Source organism: Ochotona curzoniae, unplaced genomic scaffold (assembly GCF_017591425.1).
Source record: "Ochotona curzoniae isolate NIBS_2020 unplaced genomic scaffold, NIBS_Ocur_1.0 contig_3432, whole genome shotgun sequence".
Lineage (NCBI taxonomy): Eukaryota > Metazoa > Chordata > Mammalia > Lagomorpha > Ochotonidae > Ochotona > Ochotona curzoniae.
The window spans coordinates 19,348,661-19,367,567 of record NW_024465859.1 but is presented as its reverse complement, the minus strand read 5'-3'; the positions used below and the strand labels follow the sequence as shown (position 1 = coordinate 19,367,567).

At 40.2% G+C, this 18,907-nt stretch overlaps 1 long non-coding RNA gene across 1 annotated transcript in view; it reads right to left on the bottom strand.

Moving 5' to 3' along the window:
• The window catches only part of LOC121156433, a 30,798-nt gene extending 24,033 nt beyond the window's left edge, over window positions 1-6,765 (bottom strand). The window contains exon 1 of the long non-coding RNA XR_005883863.1: window positions 6,649-6,765. This is a non-coding gene — a long non-coding RNA (uncharacterized LOC121156433). The remainder of the gene's footprint in view (window positions 1-6,648) is intronic.
• Window positions 6,766-18,907: the final 12,142 nt, after the last annotated feature.

Here is an 18,907-nt window from a genome sequence, read left to right as displayed (position 1 = left end):
AGAGGGCACTTTGGGCTGGAGAACACTTCCAAAGCAGCTTCTTCACTTACAAGTCTGCTTCTTGGTCTCTGACTTGGCAGCTCATCTTTCTAGGGCTTCCTCACCTGACTTTGGGTTTCTCACAATAATTTCAGCGTGACACAATTCTTACGCAGTGGTTTACTTACAAGGGGCAGGAAGCAGTTGTCTGGCTAGGTAAGAGCAAGCCCCAGAATTAGCATGTTATTATTTATTCTACCACATTCCCTTGGTCAAACAGAGGTCGCATCCAGACTCAAAAGAATGAAGAGCTTCCACATTTTGATGCCGGAGATGTTGTTACATTGCAGAAGAGCACCACAAGCTGGGAGATTGCATTGTGGCTCTATCTGGAAAATATCAGCCACTTCTTCTATAGCCATTACTGTTTACTCTTTTTGCAGATTGTTAAATCACGGGTGTGCATATCCATCTTTTTATGTTGACTTATAAAAACTATATTACATATCTCAAATATTTTGTATTTATAAAAAAATTTCCCAACTTCTAATTTTAAAATATTTCCTCCTCAAGTACAATACAGTAAGTTTCCATTTTTCTTTTTTTACTATTGGTTCACTTTTTTTTTTTTTTGGAAAGTCAGATGTACAGAGAGGAGGAGACAGAGAGGAAGATCTTCCGTCCAATGATTCACTCCCCAAGTGAGCGCAACGGCCGATGCTATGCCGAACCAAAGCCAGGATCCAGGCACTTGTTCTGGGTCTCCCACACGGGTGCAGGGTCCCAAAGCCCTGGGCTGTCCTTGACAGCTTTCCCAGGCCACAAGCAGGGAGCTGGATGGGAAGTGGAGCTACTGGGATTAGAACCAGCGCCCATGTGGGATCCCGGTGCGTTCAAGGCGAGGACTTCTAGCTGCTAGGCCACGCCGGTGGGCCCCTATTGGTTCACTTTTAAATTTCTTTGGTTTTGATGGGGAAAAAAAACCCCTTTGTATCTTCAAATATTAAAATGATAATGTATAGAGTCTCATCTAAGAACAAGACATTTCACTGTATCAAATTCTATCAGAAAATAATTATAACAAATGGTAGAGGAATGTTTAAAATCATTAATGCCTCCATTTTAGTTTTAATAAAATGGACTCATCTTGCTCCTTACAAACTGAACATATCGTATATTAAAATAAAAATAGCCACTCTTTACAATTTCATTGAAAACATGATCCCTCCTACCAAAAAAATTACATTTAAAAAACTCCTTAAAAGCAATTTAAATCCTGAAACATGATGTTACATTTTAAAAAGTAAAAAAGTGGTTTACAAATAATTTTTTAGACCAACAGACTTGTATAGCTAGAACTTCTCTTCTATTAGGAACCTGAAGGAGTTTTTTTATACACCTTATAAAATTTTCACAATATATTTCATGAGTGTTAGACATGAAGTGCTTCCCGAGTTCTTCCTAAAAAGGACAAAGCTTTGCAACTCTGTTCATTGTCTAAAGACTGTTAATAACAGAAAATTACAGCAATGTGCATTCTTGAAACTTTTTGCAGTCCAAATTCTGGCACTTGGTGGTAAAGATTAAGAAAGTTACTAGTCCATTTTCCCCAGAATGGAAATATAACATTCATAGCAGGTTATTATAAAAACATAATATGGCAAGGACATCTTATTAAAATCATGTCCTTATGATGAATATTTTAAATGAAAGTGGTTTTTAAAAGAAGTTAATGATTTAAGGGAAAAAAGTACACAATATGAACAAATTCCATTTAAAATCTGGAATCACACAAGCACTTGAGGGGAAAGTTGAGAAAAAAATAATAAAGAGGGTAGGAGACAAAGCAAAATATTCTCAAAGGCTTTTCTGAAGATTCAGACATAGAATCTATTAAGTGAGAACATGTATGCATAGAATCTTTCCAATGGTTATGAGTAATCATTTAGTTTATATTCAAAAGTAATCATTTAGTTTATATTCAAAAGTAGTAGTTGGGGTGCTCTGTCCTGCCCACAAAAATCATATGATACATACAGATTTAAAAAGCAAACAAAGAAACAAACAAAAACAAAAACAAAATAGGGCCATAGCTGGCATGGTGGCTCAACAGGCTAATCCTTGGGCACAACAAAACAGCTCAATTGGCTAATCCTAGGGCTTACAAGCCGGGATCCCGTATGGGTGCTGGTTCAAGTTCTGGCTGCTCCACTTCCCATCCAACTCCCTGCTTATAGCCTGGGAAAGCAGCAGAGGATGGCACAAAACCTTGGGACTCTGCATCTGCATAAAAGACCCAAAAGAAGCTCCTGACTCCTGGTTTCAGATCAGCTCAGCTCTGGCTGTTACGGCCATTTGGCGAGTGAACCAGAGGATTCCTCTCTCCCTCTCTCTGTAAATCTGCTTTTTAATAATAACAATAATAGTAAATAAATAAAACAGGCTAATCCTCCACCTCCAACTGCCATCATCCCAAATGGACACCGCTTCACTTCCTATCCAGCTTGCCAGAGTCCAGCTCCAGCTGAGTTAGGAGCTCGAGAAGGGTGTGTGGAGTCGGTGATAAGAAAAGACACAGACACTGTCACTGAGGCCTTCTTGCTACAGCTCAAGAAGCTGTCCTGTTTATTTACTTAGACACATCACAAGCCTCTGCACAATCACTTGATTGTTCTATTTTTACTTCATGACTAAGTTAGTATGCACAGATGTTTCATTATTTTATTTTTTACTTCATGGTCAACCAGGTGCTCTTAAAGATAATTCTGTAAGTTACTATAATCAGTTTATTTAAAGCAACCCGTTATTCATTCTTCAGTAGTGGCCATTGGGTGACAGCCAGGACTCCAAGGCCAAGGCACATGCGATTACTTGCTAATCAGTAATACATTCCTACTACATTTTCACAACTTATCTATCATTTAGTGGGAGAAATACATCAAAAGAGAAAAAAACATAATGATCTAGGACAAAAAGTTTCAAACATTAAACCCCCTACAACTGCAGGCTCTATAACCTCATAAACAATCAAACAATAATCAAAAGTATGGATCTATGATGTTAATATAATAACCCTATAATTCCTCTAGTTAAAAAATTATAAAAGCAGCTAAAACAGCTATATTTTCAATGTTCCAAAGAAACTGCAAAGACAGACTAACCTTTGAGATAACAATAACTATATTTATTGCCATAGCAGTTTCAGCTCTCACTCCCATCACTTGCATTAATATTTAGGATATTTATCAAGCCCTTTCCCAGAAGGTGTGCTACATGTCTGGGCCAAATTCTAAGACAATGGTTAAGTACCCAATAAGGTGTCCAGAAATGGCACGGGCTTAATTGTGCTCCTGTGTGTAAATTGTCAAAGGCCCACTCACCAAGACATTATCAATAACATTAACTCTCAAGCTCACGTTGGTTGCCAAAGCCATCTCACAGGGGCAAACAACAATGCCTCAATAGATTACAGAATTCTTAGTGGGGTGGTTGAGTGTCCATGCAAACGGGGGTGAGACTGTGTCAAGGTGGTCAGAGAGAAATCCGCAGGGCCCTGCCAAACAGCTGGAAGCTCCCCGAACCCTGCCAAACAGGGGAACTGTTCTCTTCACATCTTTGTGTCATCCATACCTACTGCATGGACCCCAGCAACAGCTCCCTGCTAATGCACCTTGGAAAGCTGATAAAGATGGCCCAGGTCCTTAAACCCCGGATCCACAGGGAGACCCAGATGAAGCTCCTGGTTTTGGATAGGCTCAGCTCCAGCTGTTACTGCCATTTCTTTCTCTTTCCCTTGCTCTGTAACCTACCATTCAAGTAATAAATAAATGTTAACAAAACAACAAAACAGGACCCAAGATAGCAGAGATAATACATTCTGTCACAGAATACAAAAGCAAAAAATAAAATTCAGTGCTCACAAGCATGAAAATGAGATACTCTCCCTTATTCTTTCAGAAACCTAATTAGCTTTCTAGTACTGTGAGAGGGTAGAAACGCACTCCATATTTAAGAGCGTTACAAATACACTGAACCACTAACAAGTACACAGTCCAAAAATGTTTTTCTCCCCAATATAAATGAAAAATAGGGATCAAAGGCTGACTGGCTCATTTGTTGCCCTGTAAATGTAGTTTTACTATATGCAAGTGTTTACAGATGCAGAAATGCTTTAATAAGACCTGCTTACTTCCAGCCCTGGGAGCAGATAGAAAAAGGAGAACCAGAGATTAGAAGGAACTGAGTGATGGCTCCAAATGGATCTTCTTACTTACACCCCTCTCCAGCCATCTCCAAATCCAGCTACATTCTAAAACGAAAACTTGAGCCCTTTCGTCATCTTCTAAACTCTATTTGGAAGTAAATTTGAACACCAGGACAAGGCTTTTGATTATAACACCTTGGTCAAGAAAATTACTTTTGCCTGCTATATCTCATTCAAGGAAGTTTCATCAGAACCATGCCAAATTTTACCACACAAACCTAAGTTCCAAATCAACAACTGTCAACTTATCCAAGAAATACAAGAGTGTTTCAAAAACTCAGACAAAACAAATTAAAGCAAAAATAAATTAAACATTTATTTTTGGTACAAATATATTCAAAACTCATGGATAGTCTTCTTCATCCGTTTTCCATGACCTTTTTAAAGTCCCTTGTATGCAGAGGCTTCAAAAATTTTTGCACCAAATAAGCTTCTTAAACCTGTTTTCCATAAACATGTAAGCATTCTCTTACACACACAGCTCAAGAAATGATGTTCTTCAGAACACACAAGTGGACCTTACTCTACTTACTTTTCTGAAACAAATACTCATTGCCTTCATACATTACAAAAATAATGATAATAACATCACTAGCAGTTTGGGCTAACAGAAATGGAAAACAAACACCCAAGAAAGGCCTTGGAGATTAAACGCCAGAATCTGTCGGCACAAGACATCCTTTATTTTGTTGAGAGATGTGTTCATTTACAAATATCCAGAAAGGCTGTGCACTCACGCAGGTAAGTTTATCTGTAAACTTAATTCAAGGCAGTGCCACCGTACTCTTGTAGCTCCTTCAAAACATCTTATGAGCACTTACTCTGCTCAAGTCAGTGGCAGCCTGACCACCAAAAACTTAGTGCATTTTCTTACAAAACAAATTATTCTGCGATTGTGGTTAGTTTTGAATGGTCCTAAAAAAAAAAAAAAAGAAAGAAAGAAAGAAATCTTCCAATTCTAGCCCTCTAGTACAAACAGGATTACATCTGATTCCTAAAATACAAAAACCAATTCACCACAGAGTAACAAGTATAGACGTGATAGACCAGCTGAAAAATGAATTTCCCGCCTTGGAAATGGCAAATTCCCACCACAGTCAGTGCAGAAGGGCGTTCTTCCACTACTCTCACTAGGGAATCAGCAACACCGGGCCAGCCAGCTGTAACTTGCGGCCCCCTTAAGATAACACAGACACACCCCGCCAGTGTTGCTCCAGTTCCTATCAGTTACTACAGTCCCAGCCCAGACAGCAGGGCGTCCAGGAACAACTCCAACATCACCAACGCAGCAAAAACAAACGTTCATAACCTATGAAAGTGGTCCTGCATATCAACACAACAGTTCTTACCCTTGAAAATAACGAGGGAAGAAAACAGAGTTTCCCCACACCCTATACATCAATTGCGTCATGCGGCCGCCCCCAAAACTGAGAAGCTGATCTACAAAAACATCCATGGCACAGTATTTCAACTCCCCTGTTTCAATCAAACCCCAATGAAAACAACCAATTTGGCTAGACCCTACTTGTGGAGGAAAACAAACAAAAAAAGATGGTAAGTAAGAATTAGCATCTGAGAAACGGCTTCTAAAAGTTGCAAAGACAACGTGGACATCCTGGAAATCGGACAGATCTCCTGGAGCACCGACACGGGCAGGTGCCGGCTGGGATGGCCGGGTCAGACGGGTCACGACGGCCAGAATGGCCTGGACGCACCTGGCTTCCCCGAGTCCCCGACACCCTCCCACCCGCACCTGCATGGCAGCACACCCAGAGGGCACCGACTCGCAGACCAACTCACTCTGGGAGGCAAAATCCAGGCTAGACAGCCCAAAGCCAGCCAGCCCACAGAAGCCCCACACCTCGATTAGGACGAGGGCACCTGGCAATACACCTTTCTACTAACAAGTGCCACACAACGCTCTGCTGCCGGTGCCCAAGGACTCGGGGACACACACCGAGCTCACCCCAGAGAGTCCCACCAGGCACAAGCCACCCGCAGAGGCCCGTCAGCGTGGGCAAAGCAGGACGAAGCCCTCCGGGCGCGGGAGACACACACTCCGGAGCGGCCGGGCGCCCGGGATGGTCCCGCACACAGCCGCACACACTACCGCGTCCTGCCCCGCGTCCCACGAGACCCGCGACCCCGTGGACAGAACCCGAGTGTTCTCAGACCGGAGGAGGGTGCAGGACACAACACACAGCACCCCCCGGCGCCCAGGAGCCGGCCACCGGGACCCCACGAAGGCAGAAGGCCACAGGGCCGCCGTCCGGCGCCCCGGACTCCCCTCAGACTGTCCGGAGCCGCCAGAGGCCCCAAAGCACAAACAAACACCGCAGACCTCCACGTTCATCAGCCAGAGTGCTCTCCCTTCTCCCACCACACACTAACAGCCCCCCGACCACCTGTACGGGTTCTGGGCGGCCTTCCAAAGGCAAGAGAACCCCCCAAAACGCTCCAGAAGGCAGAAACCGCCAACTCCCTGGCTCGGTGGCGGCCATCGCTGCAACAGAACGTTCTTTTGCGACATCTCCCACAATGCCCACGGCCTACAACTCCCAGAATGCACCGGGCGCCGCCGCGCTTAACCCTTTCGGAGCGCCGGGGCAGGAGAGCCCCGCTCCCGGTCCCTTCCCTCCCCATCCCCCCCACCCCCGCCAAGCCAAACTGTTGCGCTTACTTTCACCCTGACAACCCAAAACTAACTTGGGGCGTTCTCTGAAGTTCTTAGACAGATGTCTTCTCCGCAACTCCCTTTACACACTGACCACCTCAGCTGCCCAGAACGTTACCCCGACACAGAACTGTGTGCGCATCTCCACAGAACTCCCACAACGTCAAATGTCGAACTTTTAAGGGCCACACTGGGCTTCAGTTCGCCTGCCCTTTGGCCTTTTTAATTTTCCAACGTTTTTCTAAATTATTATTGCCCAGGGACGCTGTACTTAACACTAGGGATTTAAAAAGCTGATTTCTAAGTTTGCAGAAACAACATGCAAGACTGCCCCACGCCTGTCACAATGCCTACTATTTCCTCATTTTATAAGACGAATTTTCTTACATATACCGACGAAAAAAAGTCCATGCAACTCCAAATACACCCTATTAGAAAAAAAAGTTAACAATAGGCAACGTATCTTTTTCATTTCCGAGTTTATTTTTTTTTTCAAGAGAAAGCCCTATTGTGGCAGTCTGCTTTCTCTTTCTCTGAATGGATAATCGGAAATAGCATCTATCGCTCCTTTTTGCCCTTCTGATTTTAAAATACCAATGAACAACAAGTGAAGAAATACCTTCATAAATAATTGGGAAGAAAAAAGCTAAGCGTGCATTCTTTCAGGAAACTGCACAAACAAATTTTACGCATGAATGGACTCCTTCCAAGTCTGTCATTTTAATTAAAACTAGGAATTTCAGAATGCATTTCTTTTACATACTCTTGCCTTCATTCCCATAAAGATTGACAGCCACATTTAGAGATAACAGTATAATCAATAAAAACTAAGGGTCCAGATCTGCACACTCAGACGGTAACAGACCCAATCCTGGAGCTGACTCAGGGACAAAATAGTTGTTTGATATTTGATGCATACACTGAGACAACAATTAGAACTTTCCCAAATTACCTGCCATTTTTCTCGAACCCAAATGTAAAATCAAATCTACCCAAGTTTGATTTTTCTACCAAAAACATTTTGCTGTTTGAAAGAGCACCCAAAATAGCTCACGAATTTCCAATCGCAACATTCAGATATCCTAACACACAAAAACCCCATAACCTTGTTGGAAAGATACCATTTTCCAAAAATGAAATTCTATAGAATTCCATGTTAAATGTGTCCCTTAATATTACATTTGGCTCAATAGTAAAATTTTTATCAAGCAAAATACAATGAGAAATTACTGCTCCATCATTTATTTTTTTCATTCCTGTACAAGATATATTTTCACAAAGATTTAGGGCAAATAGTATAAACCAAAACTTAAAAATTTATAAACAAATACTTTTGGAATTTTAGTTCATTGTGCTATTTTAGATTCTATATTTTTCTGATTTTCAGTTAACACTTTAATTAGTATCCAGGTAGGCAGGAAAAGTTGTATTTTTTGTATTTCTCTAATTTTAAATAGCTGCCAAGCCATAGAAATGCAATGCCTATTTGATATTTTAGTCTCTTGATGTCAAAATGCATGATGATTCATAAGGAACACTTAAAAGCAAGTCAGAAATAAAACTGCATTCATATATTCATTATCTGCTTCCAACTCTCAGTGCACTGAGATGATAGTTGCCATTAGAAAGTTAGCAATTTTTAAAAAAATTAACTATCAAAATACAAGATTTAAGATTTGACATAACAGGTTTAATGCAAAATTGCATTAGAAATAATTTTAGGAATCTGCAATGTTACTATAATCTTTCTTTTAAAAATAACAGAACTTACTATATCCTCTATATCCTAATTAGGTAATTTAAGTAAGTCTTACTTTCTATATGTTTCATAATAATATAAATAACTTCTATAAGGAAAAAAAATTCATCTAGAAAAGAATTCTTCAAATTCGTACCAAAACTCTGGTATTTTTCTCTCAAAATTTTCAGATTCTGCTTTATTACGTCAATTTTAATGCATATGTTTTTTAAAATCAAACTCTGTGCTAAGATTTTCTTAAAAATATTCACAAGTAACTATATTAAGCTATTTAAACACAGGAGAAGTCTTGTGTGTTTTTGAAAACATACATATTTACATGCACATGGATAAAAGAAAGACATTGCCATCTATTTCATTTTCCAAATGAGTTACAAGTGGCACATTTATGACACATCTAGCTAGAGTTTTGGTTTCTTTTATCCTTTATTTTTACAGGTTACTTCGCAGCATCTTAAGATGTTTACTAAGACATTTTAATGGCATTTTTAGTGTATCCAGTTTTAAAATATCAATTTTTCATATATGGAACTTATCATTTTGAGAAAAATAAAACGTGCTAATAGAATTATAGCCAAAATAGAATGAGTTGTTAATATTAAAATATGCTTTCAAAGTCAGTCTGTCTTTTCTTTCTTTATATTACCAGTAACACATAATTACTGAAAAACTGAAAACAGGCTACACACAAAATTCTACAAGTTCTTGTTGGATTAAGCAAATTATTATTTAAATTTACATTCCGATCCTTAAAAATAATATTTTCCCAGCATGTGTGTAAATTCCAGAGTTTAACTTTATTCGTTATTACTATCCAAATCTTAATTAACTTTAATTCACTGGCCTGGTTTTGAAACTATCAAAATAACCAAAACAGTCTATTTTTTGTTATCACTTTGATTTACATTTGCGTTTAGGAATATTATTAGTGTCTAACAATATCTCTTGCTTCTGATTTTGCTAAATACTCTTAAAATCAGAAACATGACTTTTAATTTTGTTATGCCCTAAGTACTTCAAAAGATGGATCATGGGAATCCTATTATGTCCATCTATGAAAAAGTGCAAAAACAAGGGTCTAACTTGATTTATCCATAAATTGATCTTTTCAAATGAAAATTTCGAATTTGTTTCACTTAATTTAAAAATCCTGCATTCTGTCTTCTCCATACTATTTCCGAGCAGTTAGATGAGCAATGTGTAAGCATCTGACTTACTGCCTCTAACTGACATCCTTACTTTCAACTAATGCACAAATAACACAAGTCGGGTCCTTGCCTAAGAAGAAACATCTCACCTGCCAAGGCATCTCTGAGGTTCTTCAGATGATGAAACCGTTGGTATTTTCCTATTGAAACAAACAGTTATATTATTACGACCACTTCTATTCTGAAAAATCACAGTGGCATTCTAGGGATTGGCATTGTCTGGGCACTAGTTTTGGATAGCAAGATGTAAATATGATTAATTTAATTAATGCTGCCGATTAAAAAGCCCCATTTTAAATTTTATCACGGTATTGTCACCAGATACTGGTTCCTTATTTCCTTGATTGTTTAGCATTTCATTCTGCTACTTACATATTTTGGGCGCTTTATTTATGCCTCAATAATTTTAAAATTCTCTCAGGAAATTTAAATCAGTAGCTATTCTTATCTGTCTGAAGATGTTTTCTAATATGTTACAATGCCTGTTTAACAGCTAATACAGTACATAAAAAAATGTGAGGAAAAGAAGAACTGTTAAAAAAAATTTCTAAGTTTCTAAAGGTCTTTCTCACTTTCAACCAATTTTCCCAAACAGACATATTTAAAATATTACATCCTTTTGTATGTATATTACTACTGATATGTATAATACTACTCTAAGCTACAGTACGATTTCAGCTAAATTTTAAAAAATAATTATCTTCTCTCTCTGTTTTTCTATCTATAACTTTCCATCTCAATGCAGATTTATATTAATTAACTCAGACTTTCTTGCCACAGAAAAATTATTTTCTGCTGAGAAAATGATCAGATTCCTGTTTTTGTGTATTTGTTTCCTAAGTTCTACTATTTCTAAATCTAATGGGGGAAAATACATATTACACTATCTCTCCCCCACATTTCTTTGCCCAGAAAAAGAAAATGCTTTCTTCTGTGTGATTCCACAATATCTCACTTAACTTGTATTCATTATTTTATTTTGAGACACACAGAGAGAAGAGATCCTATCAGCAAGTTTACTTCCAAAATGCCAGAACAGAGGTAGTAAACCTAAACGTAAGAACTCTACCTGGGTCTCCCATGGGGTGGCAAGAACCCCATGAGCTGAACCATTACTCCAGCTCCCAAGACTGGCATTAGCAGAAAAGCACTGCTCAGAAACCAGAGCCTGCTTGCCACTCAGGCACTCTGATCAGCCAGCATCTTAAACCTCTGGGTAGAAACCTGTCCCCTCCCCTTAGCTTTTGGATGTTTTTAGACAAACCAAGGACATTTGCCTGACATTCCTCTCCCCTACGTTTGCTTTTGTATTTTGACACACAATCGCCAACTGGCTAAGGTTGCCTCTCCATAGTCCAGACAAAGCCCATGTTCACATTCTGCTACAGGTGACAGACCTCCAGTCTAGACTTTTCTTTGTTGTTCACCGGGACATCCCACGCATGAACAAATTTGGAGCACACAGGTGAGTTAGATCCACGGCAAAAAATATAACCAGACGTGCACCCTTCTCACATCCCTGAAGTACCTGGCTCAGAACTGACCTTGATGCTTCTTTGAACAAACAGAACCTGTAAAATCCATTCAGCAGGCGTTGCCAGCTTCCTCTCCTGTCCCTCTCTCTCGGTGGTCACTGACTCTTGTAACGCCTCCTCTCACCCCAAGGACATGACTCTTGTGGCACAAACAAGTTTGCAAATTGAAAGCTGAGTTTCTTTCTAAAGGTGGAAGAGTTGGCCACTCGCAGGCCCCACCAGAAGCCGCATGACCTAAGACTTCATTGGGAATAAAAGTTTGAGTTCTGCTTCCATGTCACCTGTTCCTGAGGAACTGAAGATAAGCCTGGAAACTCTATGGCGCCTCTAACTCTGCATCTCTAACTTCGTCACTCTGCAGAAATAGCAGACCCTAATGGGAGAGCAGCCAGGGGAGATGGGGTCAAAAGGCAAGAAGAGGAAAGTAATGGCATTTATGCCTCATGGCCCCCCTTGAGCCCCGCAGCCTTTCTTTCAGCAATACAGGTGAGCTGAACTCGAGCCTAGGTTGGGGATACACCGTGGAGTGTCTGCATTATCACCAATCCTTTACAACACGACAGAGAGCAATAAGGTTTGAAATAAGTGTGGTGTTTTTTGTCTTTTAATAATGAAAAAAAAAAACAAACAAACTAAAACCCTCTTTCTGAAATTCTTACCAACGAGGTAGGTAAAAGGTTTTCATCAGGAATAGCACAGATGGGTTCAAGGGCCACAATCTTTCTTTGCATGAGCCCCAGTGCCCTGGACTTTTTTCTCTGCTTACCACCAGATAGACCTGGGATGCAGACTTGCAAGCTAGTCCTCCTCCAGTGACCCAGTGCTATTGTCACTGGGGTACCATCTCAGTGGGACGTCTTTAAATCCTTCAGAAAGACTCCCAGCATCCCAGCCCAGGATTGGGGGGTGGGGTGGGCGAAGGCGATAGATTGTAAAGGAAACTCAACCAAGCATTTTCAGTGGTCTCAGAGGATCCTGCCCCTCCTTTACTCAGAACTACAAGCCGAACTAATCGGACTCATTAGTTCCTATTGAGATGCTCTGTTATTTGAAAGAATGCACTAAGCATAAACTCAGTTAAAAGTGATTATTTAAAAAGCTCAGATATATTCATGCTAAACAGTAACAGATTAACATACACCGCTTGCTAGGTCCAACACCAGCTGCAAATGGAGTCTCCGTTTACTAGAATTGTCAGTGCTGCCAAGTTCTCCCCCAAACTTCCTTTCCCTTTAAGGAAAGCAAGTTCCTAGAAATAACAAAGTATGAGTTTTCACTAACTTTTAAGCATTAACTGAAAATTCAGTCTAAGTCTGTGCCACCAAAGATGAGATTTTACACCTCTCCTTCCTCCCCTCCGTCTTCGAATTAATTTGGGAAACTTCACTACCTCCCTCCCTCTGTTTTCCTAGCTGCACATCACTGGGAAATGGAAAGCACTATAACTTTCTTCTATCCTGGCTTGAAATCCCTGATAAACCACAGACTTTCCTGGTTTTGCCGTTTGACAATAGTGGCCAAATTTCGCCAAACTCTTTCCTGATGAAAACGTAAAATGTAAAATGAGAGGGTTGTACTAGACCATCTCCAAGGTCTCATTTAGCTCCCATGTTCTATATGCGTCTATGCTGATCCAGAAAGAAACTGGAGTGTCTCCATGGCAGCACCCACACTTGGACCTCATTCCTGGATGTGCTAATGCAATTTCTCTGGGTCTGCCTGCCCGCCCCCATCCCTATAGCCACAGAGCAGCAGAGCCCTTGCTGAAAATCTACAACCCTCAGAACCCTGTCAACCCAGGACTCAACCAGAGACCCCCTTTAAGTGCTCAGAAGAAAAGTCGCTGGGCCAGTTTTGCTAAGTACTACCCCTTGGCTTGTCACATGCTGGCCTTCCCAGCTATGAGAACTTTTACATATTTCATTTTTTTCCTGGGCCATATTAATTAAATTTCACAACCTTCACGCAGCCTGAAACAGAACACACCTGGCCAGCTAACAGACATTATGAATCCGTGAACTTCTCGCTGAATTAGGATTTGACACTCATTTTGGGGGAGAGGGGAGGGAACGCGAATAATCTATTCTTAATTCTGCTTCTTCAATTGAATTGATTTTTTCTTCTAAAAAATTGTTGTGTGTCCGTGATGAAGACAACACCAACCTTTCCACAGAAATCATCACTGCCACCTGTACGGTTTTCTGACCCAGCTGGCCTGTTATCACTATGCTAACACAGTCCTTCAGAAAAGCAATATTGTCTACACATGCAGCCACTACTGCGCACCTCCTTATCGCATCAGCTGTAACTCCCACAGGTTATAGATGCTGCTTTAGGCACGGCACACTTAATCCTAACAACCTCATAAAGCAGAATCCTTCATCATTATATATAGAGAGAATTATATTATATATATATATAATATAATATAATATAATATAATATAATATAATAATAATTATAGACAGAGACAGGGGAGATCTCCTATTCACTCATCTATTTCTCAAATGCCTACAGCAGACAGAGCTGGACCAAGACGAGGCCAAGCAAAGCTCAGGATTCAAACTGGGTCTCCCATGTGAGTGACATTGGCCCAGCTGCTGAGGGCATCACCTGCTGCCTCCCCAGGGGTGCAGAGACAGAAAGCTAGAATCAGGAGCAGGGCCAGCATGGAACCCAGGGACTTCTGGGCCATCCGAGCAGCAGTTTAACCTGTGAAGCACCTGCCTCAGTGCAGATCCCATCATCCTAATTTTACAGATGAGCAAATGGAGGCAAGCAAAAGTTAAGCCATTTGTCCAAGGTATGTCCCTAAGGAATAAAGGATCTAACTTTGAATACCACAGGTTTTGGATGCGGAGTTTACCCCTTTAAATACCATAACACTTCGCCTCGCGGATTAAATGTTTGCATGGACCCCGACATCTCTACAATCTACAGTTAGCACTTCAGCACTTCAGAATATCTAGTCTCCTAATTGATGAATTAAGCATACTATAGAGTTGCTTTTAGCATTAAAGAAGTTTAATATGAGGTGCATAAAACAGTGCCTATCACAGAGTAAAAGATTTGAAGAAATGTCAGCAATTATTATTTAATGGAACTTCTTCATCTGCAGTTGAGGACACAGAGATCAGTAATGAGAGAAACAAACAAACAAACAAACAAACACAGGACTGGAACCCAGGAGTTTACACCTTGCTGGTTTTTGAAATTAGCATTTATTAAGGCAGTGGTAACTTCAGGCACACTTAAATTTTTAAGACATCTTTTGTTTCTTAGCCCAGGTTTGACTTCTTTAACTTTACTATTTCTTCTCCAACTGAAAGAATTTGCTAAAGGGCAAATTCAAGAGTCGAGCATCACAGGTTTGCTTGCTCCTTCCTAGCACGCACTCGTTTTGTTTCCAACAAACCAAAGTTCCCCCTGTTTTGGAAGAGTAAGCTTGCCAATGGCTTGAGATGTGTTTTAAAAAATCACCTCTGCACTGGGCATACATTTGAAATGTTTTCAAATGGTAACTTTTTATGTGGGGAAATCTCTATCTCCCACCAGAGACCTCCGGCTTCAGCATGAGCCCATTTTATACTTACTAACTGGAAAAGAAGCAGGTGCTTTGGAAGAAGGTTCTCCCTTCCTATATAAACTATAGTGAGACTTGCCAAGGTGGTGCAGCTACTTCTTGCACACTTAATATGGCAGATCTGGGCTTGCTACCACAGACAGCAAAGACGCCAAGAACCTAAAATCAACACTCTTGAAACTGAACTTTGCACAGCAGAATTTTAACAAAAATGATATATCTTCTTCCTGCCTCTTCGTGGCAATAAACACACACACACACTCACACACACATTTTTGTGATTAAACACTAACCCAACCTATCAGAGGCACTGCATTTCCTGGGGAGAAGACAGCTATGGTAGGACTAACTGTTTTTTTAAAACGTCAATCTGGTAATTGCAAAGATGATTAAAAGCAAATCATTTGGGCATACTTTATATTTCATAATTTATTCACTGCCAACTGATTTTCTGTGAGCTAGTCCCATGAAGCTGGCTACTCCAACTTCCTTCTCAAGAAACCAAGGGCCCCCAAAAGGCCCCCAAAGTTTTCATGAGGCCATCTTTAAGGGGGACTCTCCCTTAACCCCTAAATTAGAACCCCAACTATCAGCACTTAACTCAGATTAATAAAAATTTTTTTCTCTGAAAAAAATTTAAATTTAACTTACTCATTTGAAAGGTAGAAAGAGTTAGATGGAGAGAGGAAGTCACAGAGAGATTTCATCTGTTGGTTCTCTCCTTCAACTGATTGTAGCAGGCAGAGTGAAATCAAGCAGCAGCCAGGAGCCAGGAACTCATTCAGGTCTCCCACCCAGGAAACACAGAGCTAGTACCTCGGCCATCACCTGGTGCCTCCCAGAGTGTGCATCAGTAGGAAGTTAGAAGAGCTAACAGGGTACTTGAACTCATGCCCTTGGCTATGGGACCATCTCAAGCACAAAGTCAAACACCTGCACTGAAATCAATCAATTGATTGATCGATCACTCTATCTAAATCAATCTTTCTTTCTCTATTTTTCTTCCTGTTTGTTACATCTACTGTGCTTTTATTGCATTTAAAAAAAAACATAAGTTTTTCTTACAGAATTTCTACTATGTACTCATTTATGTTCTGCTGATTTTACTCTAAAAATATTCTAGAATTCCAACTCAGAATAGAGTTTGCCTATCCAGTCCAAAGACACCTGAAATACATGCTCCCCTCTAGTGTATACGCATTTTATCTCAATATGGTTTTATTTTAATAAAATATTTCATTAAAATGTTATTTTGATAACATTTTAACATTAAAATGTTGAATCCAAAGTGGTTAAACATTAAATATTGTGTAAATTCTCAAGCAAAGTAGGAAAAGTGTAACAACAAGCTATGCATAGTTCAGCTCTATTTAATAGTGATTAGCATTCTACTTCTTTATTTGAAGTAAATTATATGAAGTCATATGTACTTCATTAATTGTTTTTCTTTGCTAAAATATCTAAAAGGGAATTACACACATCACAGCATTTTACTCCCAAATAGTTCATTTTGCACATCTACAAATCAAGGATTTTCCCCCTATATAACCACAATACCATGACCACACCTACCAAATTAATAGTTCTTTGAAATCCAAACCATATTCTCATTTTACTGCCATGTTCACACCTACCAAATTGACAACAGTTTTTTCAAATCCCTGACCATATTCCAATTTCTGACTTCCAATTTCTGAATCTGATTCCTTGAAAATATCCCTAAGTCTCTATTCTGCCATCCCCAATGGTACAAACACGTTCTTAAACGGCGGTTGGATCTGTAGGAGCTGATTCCAACCCATTCTGCCAAGGCACTGACGCCCTTGTGCAGCTGCTCCGATTTTCTGCTGGATCACCACGCCACTCTAGCCCTCATGCCACTTAAAATCAAGCACTGATGAGAACTAGACGAAAGATCCTGTAGAAATCCAAATAATTTCGCTCACTAATCAGTGAGCCCTGGGGAACAAAGGTAGTGGAAAAGGGGATCATAAAATCTCAATACACACACAAAGTGGAAAAAGGGACTGTTTTAACTAACAACTCAGTATGTGTCTATATGAGCCCCTCCATGTGCAAGGCCAAGTTGATGATGGTCTCCAAAGTCAGGTCCGTTTGGCTCAAAGAAAACAAACTTCTCCTCTCATGGACTAGTTAATTCAATAAAAACAGGTGACTGTGGTCCATGGGAGACAAATAGCCAGCTGAGGAACAAAGAACTTCTGGGGAGGGGAGGACTAGATAATGTCCTGACATGAATTTTAAGCCAGAATCAGTCCTGGAGACCAGGGAGACCCTTGTCCTTTTGTGGTAATCAGCATAACAAAAACAGATAACTTGACCAAGGTTATCTTTTTAATTCCACTCTGGTGTTGCTGCTGCTGTTTGTTCATGAAGAAATGCTAAGGTCTCTTCTATGGCTAGGAGGCTCTCAAAAATGGATGCAAACAAGGAAAGATGGTCAAGGATTTGAAAGCTACTCTCCCATGCCGTTTGGAAACATTACTTAGAAATGCCAAACAACACTCTACCTCAATCTTTACATGTTGGATCAATCCCTTCTCCCAGAAATGCCAGGACCATCCTAAAACAGTGTGCTCTTCTGTTATTTATTAATTTGTGATTGTATTGATTTACATATGACTGAGCTAAAAACAAGTATTTATTTTTCCTACTGAAGTAAAAAAGAAAAAGATATAAAATATATAAGATATAAGAAAAAAGATAGATACCTCCCTTTTCGTTGTAATGAAAGAGTATCATACTAGAGTTTTCTTTGAAAATAAGGGAGCAATAATAAAAGTAGAAAGTAGAGAATATTTGCCGACGGGATGAGGACTGAATGAGGCTAGCTCGTCAGTTCCTAGACATATTACCTCTATCCCCAATCAATCTCATTGTTAAAAGCTTCCTGACATTTACAAAAATCTGAGTACAAATGTTTACTTTCTATGTATTGTGATGTATCGTCACAGCAAGTACGCAGAATCAAAGCAAGCTGCTTCTAGACTGGAGCCAGAGAACAGCACTAAGAAACTAGACTCCCAAGACAGTCCTCAGTAATTTTCTTTTGTCACCGAGAACTTTCCAGAAAGATCCATGAGGCAACTTCTTTTTTCCATTGTCCTGAATGAAACTTTCAAGTAAGAAAAATGGTAAATATGCAAAGAGTGAGGAGGAGCTGTGAAGGTGCTACGCTCAGGAAAGCGGTGTCTACAGCCACCAGCACGTCAGAAGGACGGGCAGGCTCTGCGCATGCTTGCTCTGCCGCGCACGCGTACGGACTCTTGCCTGTTGTCACTCAATGGAAAGTCACAGAAACATCCTCAAAACAAACACACACAGACACACTTGTGAAAACTTTCAGTAGCTCACATGAAAGTAAAATTTTCTCTACAAAAAGCTTTTTAAAAATCTAAATATCGCCTAAACACATTTTAAAAATCTTATCAATATAAAGAGAACAGATTTCATGTATTTTATAGATGCAGTTTTAAGAAGATAACCATACTTCCTTCCCTTCTTCAATCTCCTTGCCTTATTTTCTTTTTTCCACCCTTTAACATTTGCAAGAAAGGTTTCCTTTACAATGAAATTGACAGGGCCTGGCTTGGTGGCCTAGCAGCTGAAGTCCTTGCCTGGAATGTGCCAAAATCCCATAAGGGCGCCGGTTCTAATCCCGGCAGCCCCACTTCCCTTCCAGGTCCCTGCTTGTGGCCTGGGAGAGCAGTCGAGGACGGTCCAAAGCCTTGGGATCCTGCACCTGCATGGAAGACCTGGAGGAAGCTCCTGGCTTCGGATCAGCGCAGCACTGGCTGCTGCAGTCACTTGGGAAGTGAATCATTGAATGGAAGATCTTCCTCTCTGTCTCTCCTCCTCTCTGTACATGTGATTTCCCAATAAAA